Consider the following 14,600-nt stretch of genomic DNA (forward strand, 5'->3'; position numbering starts at 1 on the left):
CACCCTGTGCACACAGTTAATCTGAATTACCAATACACCATGGCATATATACAGACAATAGACAGTACCACACACATACCATACAGTGCAGTCATCCAACAGTATAGCAATGTACTGGCAGATATGTCTGGAACACTGGTGTTTGCAGACTTGGATGTCTTGTGTTTAAGTGTGTGAGCATGCCCAGTATGACCGTTACGCATATTGTCGACTGACATTACCATCACACCTTCATGTGTTTGATCATGCCCAGTATGGTCAACTGGATTGCATGTGTTACATGTCCAGGTAGTCAGTAATGTGGTGCTGACCCCTGCGTTGTACACTGACAGGTGGCATGCTGTATCTGTGGGGTATCCATCGGTCATGTGGCATTGACTGTTGCTATATTTCTGCACAGGGTGGGGGGACATTCAACTGTATCCACATTCCTACACAGCACGCACATGACTGTTACATGTGTACGCTGGAAGGGGGCACAGTTGACAGTTATACACTTTTGCTACTACTGTACTGGTATGTCAGGTACTTCATTTCAGTGTGTGGACCTACCTAATGTGAGGCATACCAGTGTACTTCAGATCCTAGCTTTAATTACCAACATATTGGTTTCAGACGTCCTATCCTTCACAACTTACATCCAACTGCCTGGTCTGCTGTAGTCTGTCTGTATGTGTGTCTGTGGGGGGGGGGTCATCCATTGGGCATATTCAGAGGCCATTGTACAGCATTTGTCTGTATTGGTCTACACCTGTCCAGCTGGTTGAGACTTGTGAGGGCTGTATGGACACACATGATGTTCAGCCCATAACCTGCAGTGGGTTAGGACACCCTGTGTACTACTGGCTAATATTGTGACCCTGGTATGTGCCACAGATGTCATGGTGCCACTATGGAATTGTACTGTCCGCTGCCCTAACATTCGGCCACCAAATTCCCTTGCATGCTCACATCCATACCATAGCTACAGGTAAAAACACATTCTAATACAACTGCTAATTGGTAGGTTGATTGACTTACCTTGAGGGTGTGCCAGACCTGAGGATGGTGCTGGAGGGCTGCCTATGTCGGATGCACACAGTGCACTTCCTATGCATGACTGAGCACAGGTAGTGTCATGTTTGGCATCCCTTTTACTGTCTGTGTGAGTCAGAGAGGGTGAAATTCCCTGGGTACCTACTGTGTCAGTACATATGCCATGCATTGCCTCTTTGCCAAGGGCAGGTCATACTGGGCATGCCTCCTTTCGCCTACTGGGTCCAGCTCAGGTAGTTCCTCCTCCGAGTCACACTCTGCCTGTACAGGCCTTGGCATTGGTGGGGGACTGTGTGGCCCTGCCCCATGCTGTTCCTGCTGCAACTGTTTCTGCAGGATCATATTGTGTAGCATAGCACATACCATAACAATTTGGGTGCATGTAGCTGGTGAATACTGCAAGGCTCCACCGGATGTGTCCAGACACTGGAACTGTGACCTGAGCATGCCAAACACATGCTCAATTATATGTCTTGCCTGTGCGTGTGCCTCATTATGGCATAGTTGTTCAGGTGTGTGTGCATTGCTGATGGGTGTCATCAGCCACGGCTCCAGTGGTTATCCAGCATCCCCCACTAGGTGACTGTAGGGGATGTCCATATTGGCAAAGGTGTGGTACAGCTGCGTCAGATGCCATATATCAGAATCATCATAGCTTCCAGGGCAGCCAGCACACACATTCAGTATAATGCCCTGGGCATCGCATACGACCTGGCATTTTATGGAGGGGATACCCCTGTGGTTAATGTAGGCCCTACCCCACTCACTGGGTGGTGCTTTGATGCATATGTGCATGCAGGCTATAGCACCCACTACCCCAGGGTAGTCTGCCATTTGGTGGAAGAGACGCATATTGCTGGTCAACACCTCACTTGTGTTGAGGACATGTACATGCTCACTGGCATGTGGTGACATGGCATCTAGGAACTGGTGCAATTTTCTGGATGCAGATGCCTGTGAGATCCCCATGATATCCCCAGTTGTGCTTTGGGCGGTACCTGTGGCTAGTATACCTAGGCCTACACATACCTTGCTATCCACTGGGATGGGTTTCCCTCGGCCTGTTCGATGTGTCAGGTGTGGCCGGCACAGCTCAACAATCTGCTGTAGGAGGTCTCTGTCCACCCCATAGCACTCCACTATCTCCAGCTCATGTAGCCCATGGTAGGTTACCCTGCATCTGTAATGTCTTCTTTGTCTCCTCACTGAGGGTTGTTTGGCAGCATTCACATCCTCACCACCCTCAGCCTCCTGCACATGTTGGTCTATGTTGCCTGCTGCAGCCATTCTCATTTGGTTGGACTGTTTCAGAAAATGTCCCCGCATGTATACACTGGTGGTGTAGAGTGTGGAAATAACATGTGTGTATGGTGGATGCTCACTTTATCATAGTGATCTGGGCCGGACTGGGCCTGTAATCTGCTGATTGGGCTAATTATTAACTGTTTGTGCAGCTTGTTCACCTTGACTACTCTCCTACTGCTGTTGTCCCTCCCAACTGCACTAGGCAGGTATAGACACACCCCTAGCTTAGGCGTGCTAAGGCAGGAGCAATCCCAAGACACAGGGCTCCAATGTACACACAGTATGCCTGACACCCCCCCATGCTTTCACCTATATTCTAGTCCTGCACCTGGCTATCTATACACATACACTCTCGGGATCTGCATCACACCCTGGGGATAAACGGGATTCAATATTTTCAACCTCATTTGCATAGTATTGTCTTCTAATGCATAGTTACATGACCCATACTGAGCCTCCAAAATAATAATCACTGCTTACTGTTGTGCAGATCCGCACACAACTGGTTAAAAGCACCTTACTATTACTGTATTCAATGTTCCTTGTTCTTCCCAGCAACAAAATAACCAGTCTCTACATGACTCGAACCCAGGACCCTGCACACCACAGATGATGTGCTTTACCACTAAGTCATCGCAGATGTACATGCATCTGAGGTGATCATGTACAGATCATCCAGCACATACATTCAACAGTATAGGACATGTATTCCATCATGTAGATTTATGTGTGCTAATGTCCACATTTATCTCTCTCTCTCTCTCTGCATATATATATATATATATATATATATATATATATATATATATATATATATATATATATATATATATACACACACACACACACACACACACACACATATACATATAGAATATATATCACAACAGTGGACCACATGACATCAAAGCATTAGACAAGAATGAAAAGGAAACCACATGTGCCTCCTGCATTATGTACTGGTGTTACTATCAAGGCAAGTGTGTTTCTTTGTGTCACATGGGTCAGACTGTATTAAGGGTAAGATTAGGGCTGCTGACATTTACTCAACCGAGACCTATTGGAGAATGTATGTGTATGTCTTGCCAACCCAGTCTCTTGGGCAATTGTGACATTTATGGACATTATATAGGAAAACAACAAAACACGCTCAACACATCCTGGAGCTAGCCACTCACAGATACCAATACATAGGCTATGACTGCCAAACACACACACCTGTCATGTCTTGGAATAGAACATCTATGTGTCTATTCTATCACACTACAGCATTACACAGTTACAGAACGTGTTACTGAGATTACTGGGATGCAGCACTCCCAGAGGCATACTTCTAGGTGGGTGACATCATCAGCAATGGAAAAGACTCTGACAGGGATTGTATGGAGTGTGAGCAATCTAAAAGCATTATTCTGTCCCCCAGAAGATGGAAACAAACAAACACAGTTGGCATGGCTGGGATTAGAATACAGACCTAACGTTACAGAACACACTACCCGAGATTACTGGAGCCCAGCACTCCTTCTTCCCAACTTCTGGGTGGGTGACATCATCAGCAATGGAAAGGTAGCGATGGGGATGAGTGAGAGCAGTCTAAAAGCATTTCGCTACACAGGCAGATGATGGAAACACACCCGAATTGGCATGGCTGGGATTAGAATACAGACCTAACTACCTTCTCACACTACAGCATTACACAGTTACAGAACACACTACCGAGATTACTAGAGCCCAGCACTCCCAGAGGCTAACTTCTATGTGGGTAACATCATCAGCAATGGAAAAGACGTTGATAGGGATTGTATGGAGAGTGAGCAGTCTAAAAGCATTTCGCTGCCCCCAGGCAGATGGAAACACACCCACAATTGTCATGGCTGGATTAGAACATAGACTTAGCTACATTATCACACTACAGCATTATGCAGTTACAGGACGCTCTACCGAGGTTACTTGCTCACAGCATTCCCAGAGGCATACTTCTAGGTGGGTGACATCACCAGCAATGGAAAAGACGACGATAGGGATTGTATGGAGAGTGAACAGTTTAAAAGCATTATTCTGCCCCCAGGCAGATGGAAACACACACACACAATTGGCATGGCTGGGATTAGAACATAGACCTACCTGCATTATCACACTACAGCTTTACACCGTTACAGAATGCGCTATTGAGATTATTGGATCATAGCACTCCCAGAGGCATACTTCTAAGTGGGTGACATCATCAGCAATGGAAAAGACGCCGATAGGGATTGTATGGAGAGTGAGCAGTCTAAAAGCATTACTCTGTCTCCAGGCAGATGAAAAGACACACACAACTGGCATGACTGGGGTTAGAACATAGAGCTAACAACTTTGTCACACTACAGCATTACGCAGTTACAGAATGCGCTACCAAGTTTACTGGATCACAGCATTCGCAGAGGCATACTTCTAGGTGGGTGACATCATCAGCAATGGAAAAGACGCCGATAGCGATTGTATGGAATGTGAGCAGTCTAATAGCATATTACTGTCCCCAGGTAGATGGAGACAAACACATGCCAGTGGTGTGATCAGGACAACTGCCTATCTGCTGACCACTGTTACAACACTACATAGATACAAGATGCACCACAGACACTGCACCTTTCAAGACAGTATATATGACCTTCTAGGAATGCGTACATCGACTTAGATGCTGGCAGTTATGATGTACATACCTGTGAACCAATGTGTTCAATGTAGGAATCCATCCTGAAGTGGGGTATGGCCATCTGTTGCCTGGGTGACCACTATCGCTATACAGGATTACAATGGCCATGCCCATACAAATAGAGGCACATAACCAACACAAGGTGCCACTGGGCATGCTCACACACTTTGTAGCACACATCCGTTTGGAATGCACTGTGTGTCCATCTATACAACGGCATACCAGTCATGCTCACACACTTAGTAGCAAAGGGCTGTTTTGTATGTACACTAATTCTAAACATGGAAGGGCACAGTGTGTCAATAGTTGTCATTGTTAGCATGAATGCTGCACTACATATATCTGACACCGGTCTTCTACACAGCATGTGCTGCTGTCCATCACCTTAGATGCACCAATCTAAACCTGGCACACTAATACCACCCGTGGTGATGTCCTGCCAGGAGTGGCTACTTCACCCATATAGTACCATTCATAGATGAATGTTCTGAGACCAGGTTAACACCCTGACACCTAGAGGACAACTGCATTGTATGTGTATGCTAAACAGTGCTAGATGTGTAGCGTTCGTAATCACAGCTACCAATCTAGATTCAAAAATGAGGAATACTGACATCTGTACAGTGAGGAAAACCTGGCTGAAGGCTCAGTTGTGCACAATAGCACTACCACCATATACCTCAGATGCAGACATGTGAGCCATAACACCATTACGGACTGCTCCAGGTGGTGGGTCCCCACGTACATGAAGGCCACTCACATGTACTGACCAGTACACCTTCAAATGCCATCACAGATGTGTCAGGTACATATCACAGTATCAAAAGCCACATTCTAGGATGTAGCCCTCAGACATCACCATGTCCTTGGACCAGAAACACACATCCATACATGTGGCAGAACATGCATGAGTACAACAGCATGTTACCCATGACCAGTGGACTGTACCTAGCCCTACAGCAACTGTGCAGACTACCCATGTACTGACACAGTTCCATTATGTGTTATGCAATGCAATGATACCACTGTTCATAACCAGGTCGGCTGTACATGTAACACGGGCCTTGGGTCATATACAGCTGTAACAGATAACTGTTGCTGTACACCAGTAAACACACTCATGTTTGGATATGACATACATGTACCTGCTGTGGATATGTACATGCCCCACACACACACAACACATATGTAGATAGCATAGCTGTTGCTGTCCTTCATGCAGACAGGTGGCTACAGCAATTACACACATGCACATGGAAGGTAGGTCCATGGCTGTTGAATGCTAACAGTACATAAGATGTGATAGCAATGTTGACTGAGTTAACATTCCCTCTGTACTGGTTACCCATGACAACTATCATATCATACAGCAGTCCATGTGTCATGTATGTCATCACATATGTCCACCAATTGCAATGCCTACAAACATGGTTAAATGACAGGAATGTAGGACCTACACACACGTACATGTAGTGGTGTGCATTCAGCTACCATGCATGTGCAGTAGCTGATGTTTGCAGGTGATCTGTGTCTTACTACAACATGCAGTTGCAATGCAGCCCCATCATTGCCACCTGTATATGGTGAAATACAGACAGTATGGTAAGATGTACATCAGGTATGGGAGGATGTGTGTACATAAAGTGGTGGGCCAACTTTGCAGATGGATGTTTGCTGAAGACAGCTCACAGGTGTATCACAAGCCATCCTACCATAACATGTGCAAACACTAAGCTATGTTTCTGTTAATTGAAGGTGATGACATACAACCTACACAGCGGTCAGGGTGTCACTGACTGTAAGTCACTTGACATCAGCAACACTTATGACCTCCCATGTGCATATAGAAGCACAATTGCCAAAGGTAGCATCGGTACACATTGTAATGTGGGCAATACTGCTGCATGTCTGTCATACGTATCATAAGATAGCAGGTGTTTGATTCACAGTACTGCCATGTGTGTTTGCTTGTGTGTCCATATATGCCACTTATGGTGGGGAATACATCCCAATTGTTACACACCCCTGTACACTGTTGTAGAGATCTGTACTTATTGCAGTGTAGAAAGCAAGACATAGGAAGGGGTGGTGTGTGTATAGCTATATGTATGTGCATGACATAGGTGCATTCAATTGTGGACGCCACAGTCTGTGTGTGTATGTATGTATGGCTGTCTGGTCCATGGAGTGAGGATGTATGCTACCATAGTGAACAGGTAGGACCCCTAACCCCTCCAGGTGATGCAATCTACTACCCTGTTGATGCCGTCGATCTTAGGCATTACTGACTACCTGTACATGTTCATTCTCTGTGTCGCATCATGTGGGTGCACAGTACTGTAATGGTGATTACCACATAGGCAGGGGTCCTCACCTCAACACTATCAAGTGTGTGTGTGTGTGTGTGTGTGTGTGTGTGTGTGTGTGTGTGTGTGTGTGTGTGTGTGTGCATGTGTGTTACAGTGTTGTTGACCCCGTGAGTGTGGGCATGTTACTGTGTCTGAATACATGTGTGTAATACCTGTGTGTGTGTGTGTGTGTGTGTGTGTGTGTGTGTGTGTGTGTGTGTGTGTGTGTGTGTGTGTGCAGTTGTGTGTTCTCATCCTGTAATGTGAATGTGTATTACTGCTACACAGTGAGGCCTCATGCTATCAACTGGCCTCTACCCTTGACATCAGCTAGACCGCTATGTAATCTCCCTGCACCATGTAACTGTGATGTCACCCAGTATGGATGTCATGTCATGTCTCTACCCACTGTAGCTTAGTACACAGCTCACATGCTCCTGGATCAGTAGATGTGTAGACATCTTTGGAATGTCAGCCTTTCTAACAGTGAGGTTGAAGCTACGTATAGCATGCTGGTATTGCCATACATGCCTGTGAGTAGTCCACATTTACACATGGGAAACTGCAAACACTGGTACTCAATGACGCATGCAATTAGACCTGAAGGAGGGAAGCAGGGCATCATTACCAACATGATGTTACTGTTGTTACCAAGACACATACTGTGAACTGAAAACAATGCATTCTAAACCTGTACTACATGGTATGTCTGCTGCGTGTCAACAGTACATAACAATTGTAATATACACTTATCTCCCTATTCTGTTCACCCTGTGCATCAGACCATATGAGCATGTCCCTGCACTGATAGTGTGGATGACAGGGATGTGGCACAGGCATCATCATATGCACGGGGTGATAATGTTTGCCAGGGGCCTAGGCTGCACCAGTGGATGACATCATGTGTTTGGGTTAGGGCTTGTGATCTAATTGGCCATGTGTGGTTGTTATGCATGTGAGTGTTGCGGTGCCCTACAGATGTTTCTGGTGTGTGCGTGTATGTGTGCACACAGTTCTGCCATGTGTCTGGCCTACACCGGGGTATTATTGACAGCTCCAGAATGTACAAACCAGGATTTACAGCTCATGGTGTCCAGACACAGCCACGTGACCTGTGCCTGCCAGGGGTTGCACAAGCACTACCAAGCAGAGGTACAGATTGGGTACTGTCCAATGACACATGTCCACTGGAACCGTGTCCCCATTGGGACTGTCCAGAGCCACGTCCACGTGGCCTGCTGTGTCCTGGTGTGGACAGCGCAGCACCAGCTGCACTGCTGCTGCTACCACCACTATGGGAGCGTGCTTGTGAGGTAGCTCATTCACGTAGACCTGCACCAGGTGATGTAGCTGGCCTACGTCCACATGCCCTACGCTTCACTCCTACCAGATGTTCCAGCACAGACAGCTCACACTCATGGATTGTCATGCCACGGTCAAGGATTCCAAACATGTCACCCAATCGTCTGTCCAAAACTTCAGCAATCTGCTGTTGAGCATTTGCCAATGCCTGGATGTTGCTGTTTAAAGAACGGATAGCAGCCCTCTGAAGCCTCTGCCCTTCTCTGTTCTGCCATTCAGCACATGCCTGTGCCACCAATACAGTCTGAAACATGCGTCTGGTGACACCAGCTGCTGTGCTCTGTCCTGCTGGGGCATGTCGGCCAGAGGTCCTCCTACGAGCAGCACTGGACACATGCCTGTGTGGCACATCTGCAGTCATTTGACTGACACCATGGTGTGAATACACACCTTCCGTAGCCACCACACATTCCTGTTCCAAGCTACCACACGCTAACTGTCCTTTCTCTATGGCCACTGGCATGAGAACTGTGTGCGGGGATGAGGGGGATATAGGTGGAATGGCAAACAATGGCACAGATTCAGCCCCTGACAACCCTGCCTGTGCCTCAAGCATATGTTTATCATCACTGCTAGAGTCTATGGGGACATTAACATCAGATGGACTGCAGGAGGGTAACACACCTACATCACCTGTGAAGGCAAAAAAGACTCTAGATTACAATACACACACAGACACACACACACACACACACACACACACACACACACACACACACACACACACCATGCACGTGATTTGACAGAAGGCATGTAACATGCATGTGATACAGCAGACAGCATGCAGCTCAGATAATAATAGTGGTAGTTATTATACATCCTTGGGTTGCACACAACAGCAAGCATGTGTCATAGCAGAAGTCATGCATTTCACACAATCATGGTAGAAAGCATGCATCCCTGTGCTATACCATGTGGACCAGAACAGGTTAACAGTACACATGGCTGATGTGAGGCATATGACCTTGACATTAACATGTAGTATGACATGTAATCTGCTGACGTGTGCATTGACATGCATACATGTTTGACACAATGGTGTCATGACACATGTACAGCAGAGTAATGGTGTCACATTGCAGTGTTGTCTGTACGCCCTACAGATAGAATGCACTTTTAGCAGATGTGCATGACCATTGAAGGCTACTATGAGGCATCTATATTGCTATACAGTGTGAAGTATAGACACAGTGCCATTGCATGGAATCATGAGGCGTCTCTGTTGCTATACAATGTGCATTACACACACAGTGCATAGTCATGACTGTGTGCATACACGATACATATATACTGTGGATTGTGACCCACATCACTGAGGTATATACACACTAAACCATGATGTGTCATGTGTGACAGGTCACCGAAGGACATACAAATGACACCCCTGCACATCTGCTAACATATCTTAGTTGCCTGCAACCCTGTCCATACATGGCAGACTTGTCAATACACCATGTCCCACAAGACATTTGTGTACAACACACATGAGGTGCACGACTGACAGTGATGTCCAACAGCAGCAAGGGAAATGTACTGAATCTGTGGCTTGATGTGGTTGTCTGTATATGTATGTGGATGCTGTACAGGTGACTAGTGTCATGCTGTGACACAGTCATGATGTTCAACACATCTTATGTGGTCGAGTTAAGTGACACCTCCACAAGCTGTGCATAGATTTGTAGGATGTCCAGTGTTCCACATCTGCAATATAACTATTCAACAATGGCTATAGTTGGACCATGTGTAGCCAATGTACAACAGGGTGTACACACAAACACAGCACATCTACTGTGTGTTGCTACATGTCTCTGGCCATCCCCCATGGCCATGTGTGAACATGTGTTGGCCAAATGGTTGTGATGGCTGTCTATCTCACATGTCTGCGTTGTTCAATATGACATACACACATAGATGTCAGATACTCCACTGTCCACAGAGTTATGTAGACAAAGGGCTGTATGTTTGGTATGTGGGGATAGTAAGACAATGTTGCAGCCGGACAACTACATGTCATGGACATGTCAGATGGAACATCACAATGTGTGCACTCATTGCAGGGGCATATTCCACAATGGTGAATCATGTGGGCTGCCCATACTCCAGCTCACTGTGTAGTACTGTTTATGTACCCCACATGTGTAGTTCTGATGTATAGTACATATTCCTAAATTGAACAACACCCCCACCGTTGTATGCACAGCTGTCCACACATCTAGCAATGACAGTTTCTGTGGTTTCATGTCGGTGTTTCATTTAGTTTGTAAGTATTGCACATGGGTAGCCAGTGTGATGGATTAAAGATGCAACCTGTATATTGTGACCGGACCATACATTATGTGCACATGTGTTAACTGAACACATGGCGAATAGATCTGTGCATTAACATGCCTGATACTTATAACTGTCTCACCTGCAATAGCCTGCTGTCTCTGCAGAACACCAGAGGTACCTATATAGGGGTGACACAGCAGTATGATCATTATCCATGACTGTATGACAGCTACAGGGTGCAATGTGCATGTTAACACATTCGCCAGTACAATAGGATATACTATGGAGTACGCACATGTGTGCATATGCAGGGTAGCATACTATAGTATGTGGCATGTGTGTATACATGCCTTTCATATGATGTTACATTACATATTGTACAGTGACACATGCAACTAAATGGGATATAATAGTTATATGTGCAGTAGTGACTTACCAGGCAACTCCAGGCTCGGTGGTTGAGAGACACCCATCTCCACAATGGCAGCTAGGGTTTGTGGATGCTGTTCTGATGGGGTCCCCAAGTTGGCCAGTAGCTCCTTGGTACATGTGAGTGGGGGCTGGGTTGGTGGCCCACCACCTGTTGCAACTTGTTCCCTGGTGATTGCAATCGCATGCTGTTTTGCATGTCTGATCAGGTCCGTGCAGTGTCTGTGCACCTGCTGGTATGTTCGGTTATGGCCACCTACATCATTAATCCTCTTGCGAAGTTCCTGCCACAGGTCATCACACTGCTGTGCATGCTGTGGCACATGGCTAAACAAGACGTCATAGTTGTCTTGGAGGTAATGTATAAGGGCCTCATGCTCCAAGCGGCTATAAGCTGGGATCCTTGCTCGAGGCATATCTGGAAGGCATAATGATGGAGACAGGTCACAGTATCTCGGAGATGCACAGAGATACAGCTGCACATACATGTGTATTACATTTAGTACATATGAACAGTTGTCTTTACAACTCTTCATGACACTGACATCACTGACATGTTTGTGTCACACACATGTGACACCCAATGGGGATTGGATATTATCACCATATATGTGTGTCACCTGATTACATTGCTCATACTCCATGTGAATGCTGTCTTGATTTGGGCATGTCTGTTTGCCTGTACTGGTGTTCTTACCTATCAGCACATGCCTGGATGTGTCCACATTAATGCTGTTGACCTTGATGCTGTGTATATGTCACATATCAACACATACACTGCCTTAGCGGACATGACATGTGACAATGCAGACATGCAGATGGAAACCATTACATGCATGTGTTTTGCCATATACATTTGCACGGCACTGTACAGCAGTTCAACATCCTGCCACATATGCCTGCATTACACATGTGATACACATGGGACAATGGCTAGACTGATGGTATTTGCAGGGATGGTTATCAACTATAGCATATATGGCCAAGGTCATGTAGTAGTCTGTACGCCCTGAGCCATGTATGAGCATAGGATGTAAGGTTTTCTAACTGTTTCCGACAGCCATGTTTCCGCCACCAGGTGAAGCAGTGCCACATAACTGATACAGTCGGTTAATGATACATCTACCATGCGGTCATCACACCATGACAGAGATGAGATGTGCAGCTTTGCTGGACAGGGTTGCATAGTATGGCAGGAGTATGTAATGTGTATGGCACAAGGATCTGTCAAGCATGTGGCAATCCTTGTACTAGGAAGGTGGCTGTCCATGATGTATGTCTATCAGATCAGGATATGTATGTGTAGCATGTCCAACATCACAGTGTTGAAGATGTTTTTATGCAGGGTAGGCATCATGCTCCATAGTGGAGATGAGGATTGTGAAGGCTGGTGTTGCCCATCCAAGCATGGGCAATACACCTTAAAGGTGATATGTGATCCAATATTAGTCACTTGAGTGATGAGTATAGCTGTACAATGATCACCATGCTCATGGATGGCACCCTGTCATGACTAGTTTTGCCTCTTATGACTACCTAATAGGCTTGGGGACATCACTAGCTCAGGGAGGTAAACTGCACTGCACCATCCCTTACACACAGTGTCCATTATGTTGACCGCTGCCTAGGTGGTAGTTCATGGGTACAGGGTTATTAACCTAGCGGTGACAATGTAATACGCCGCTGTCAGATTGTGCACATATGTCACACACCTCACCCACAAAGCCCATTCTGTATGTTGTCCACAACACTGAGTCAGCTATTGCTCCTAGGTCATAGCCATTCACATACTTACATACGCAGATGCTTCCCATTTGTCTGTGTGGTATGGGCTACAATGAGGGGGAGTACAACAAATTAACCCTTTTTTTAGTGTAGCTGCCACTGGTGTGATATGCACATATCACTCACACACCTTTTGTAGAGTTGGTTCTGTCAACAGGCCACTGGCAGAACACTCCTGTGACATACAAAGGTACATCTAGTATACTGAGTGTAGGTGGAACACAGTATGGGTGATGATTTCCTATGACCTGTCACAGGTATGATATGCAGTGTGAAATCATCCGTACTGTCATCTACATCTGTACTGCTAACAACATATACGTTGATTAAGCTTCATGCATTTTCAGACCAGACTCAGCAGAGTAATAGTGCAGTGCCTCCCATTATGAATAGTGTCTCCACATTGTGGGTTGTGATAACTGTTGGTGTGCACCATTCAGTGTTTTCACAGACTGACATGAAGCTATGTTTTACATGATGTATATGTGTAGAGCAAACTGGTTTGCCATATGTGTATGATACAACCAGGGATGTGGACAGGTCACATGCAGCCTGAGTGCACCTTGTACTATCATAGTTATGGTTACAGGGGCTCTGTAGTGTTCAAGGATATGTGATTGTGTACCTGTTGGGGGGGCAGTGTGTTTATCTTATCCGACACCCTATCTGTATTGCTTATTCATGCTCAGCACTTGTTCAGAACATGTAAGCACTTCATGAACTACTAATTACTATAGCACTCAATCCTCCTCATTTCCTACAGGTAAACACTGTTTGTACTTAGATTTCCAGCTTGCTTAGAGTGAAACAGCTGTTGTACACACTTTCCTCACATATCTAGTGAGAAATAGTTAAATATTCAGGCATGTCCAAGTGTCAGTTCCCAGTGTTATCACCTGTCTATATGATGAATATGGGCATCATGAGGTAATATAGAAATTGTCTCGTGTACACAGTCAATGCTCCCCTCCTAACATACAACACTACAACCTGTGGGAGATGCACATATGTAGCCATGCTGGAGGTAAAGCTCTCTCTGACCCAGACTAAACCTGACAATCATGTGGGGATGTTAAACGTTTGCACCACACCGCACTCATCACATAGTCTCTTCTCCACCACCACAGACCACACATAGTAAGACTACAACATTTGCGGAGACTCTCAATACTACTCTGTGTAGGCAACAGAGAACTCCAAAGCAGAAACGCAGGCAGCCCCCATCACACAATACAACATCAATTACTTTTAGCCCACAGACTCAGTGTGCCCATCAACTACAGCCAATATGGTGATATAACATACCCAACACACTAGTCATAGGTGACTCTATAGGCGGTCACACTGATGTCCCACTCAGTAGGCTACAC

This window comes from Protopterus annectens, chromosome 1.part2 (genome assembly GCF_019279795.1).
Source record: "Protopterus annectens isolate FY-2018-M chromosome 1.part2, PAN1.0, whole genome shotgun sequence".
Classification (NCBI taxonomy): domain Eukaryota; kingdom Metazoa; phylum Chordata; order Ceratodontiformes; family Protopteridae; genus Protopterus; species Protopterus annectens.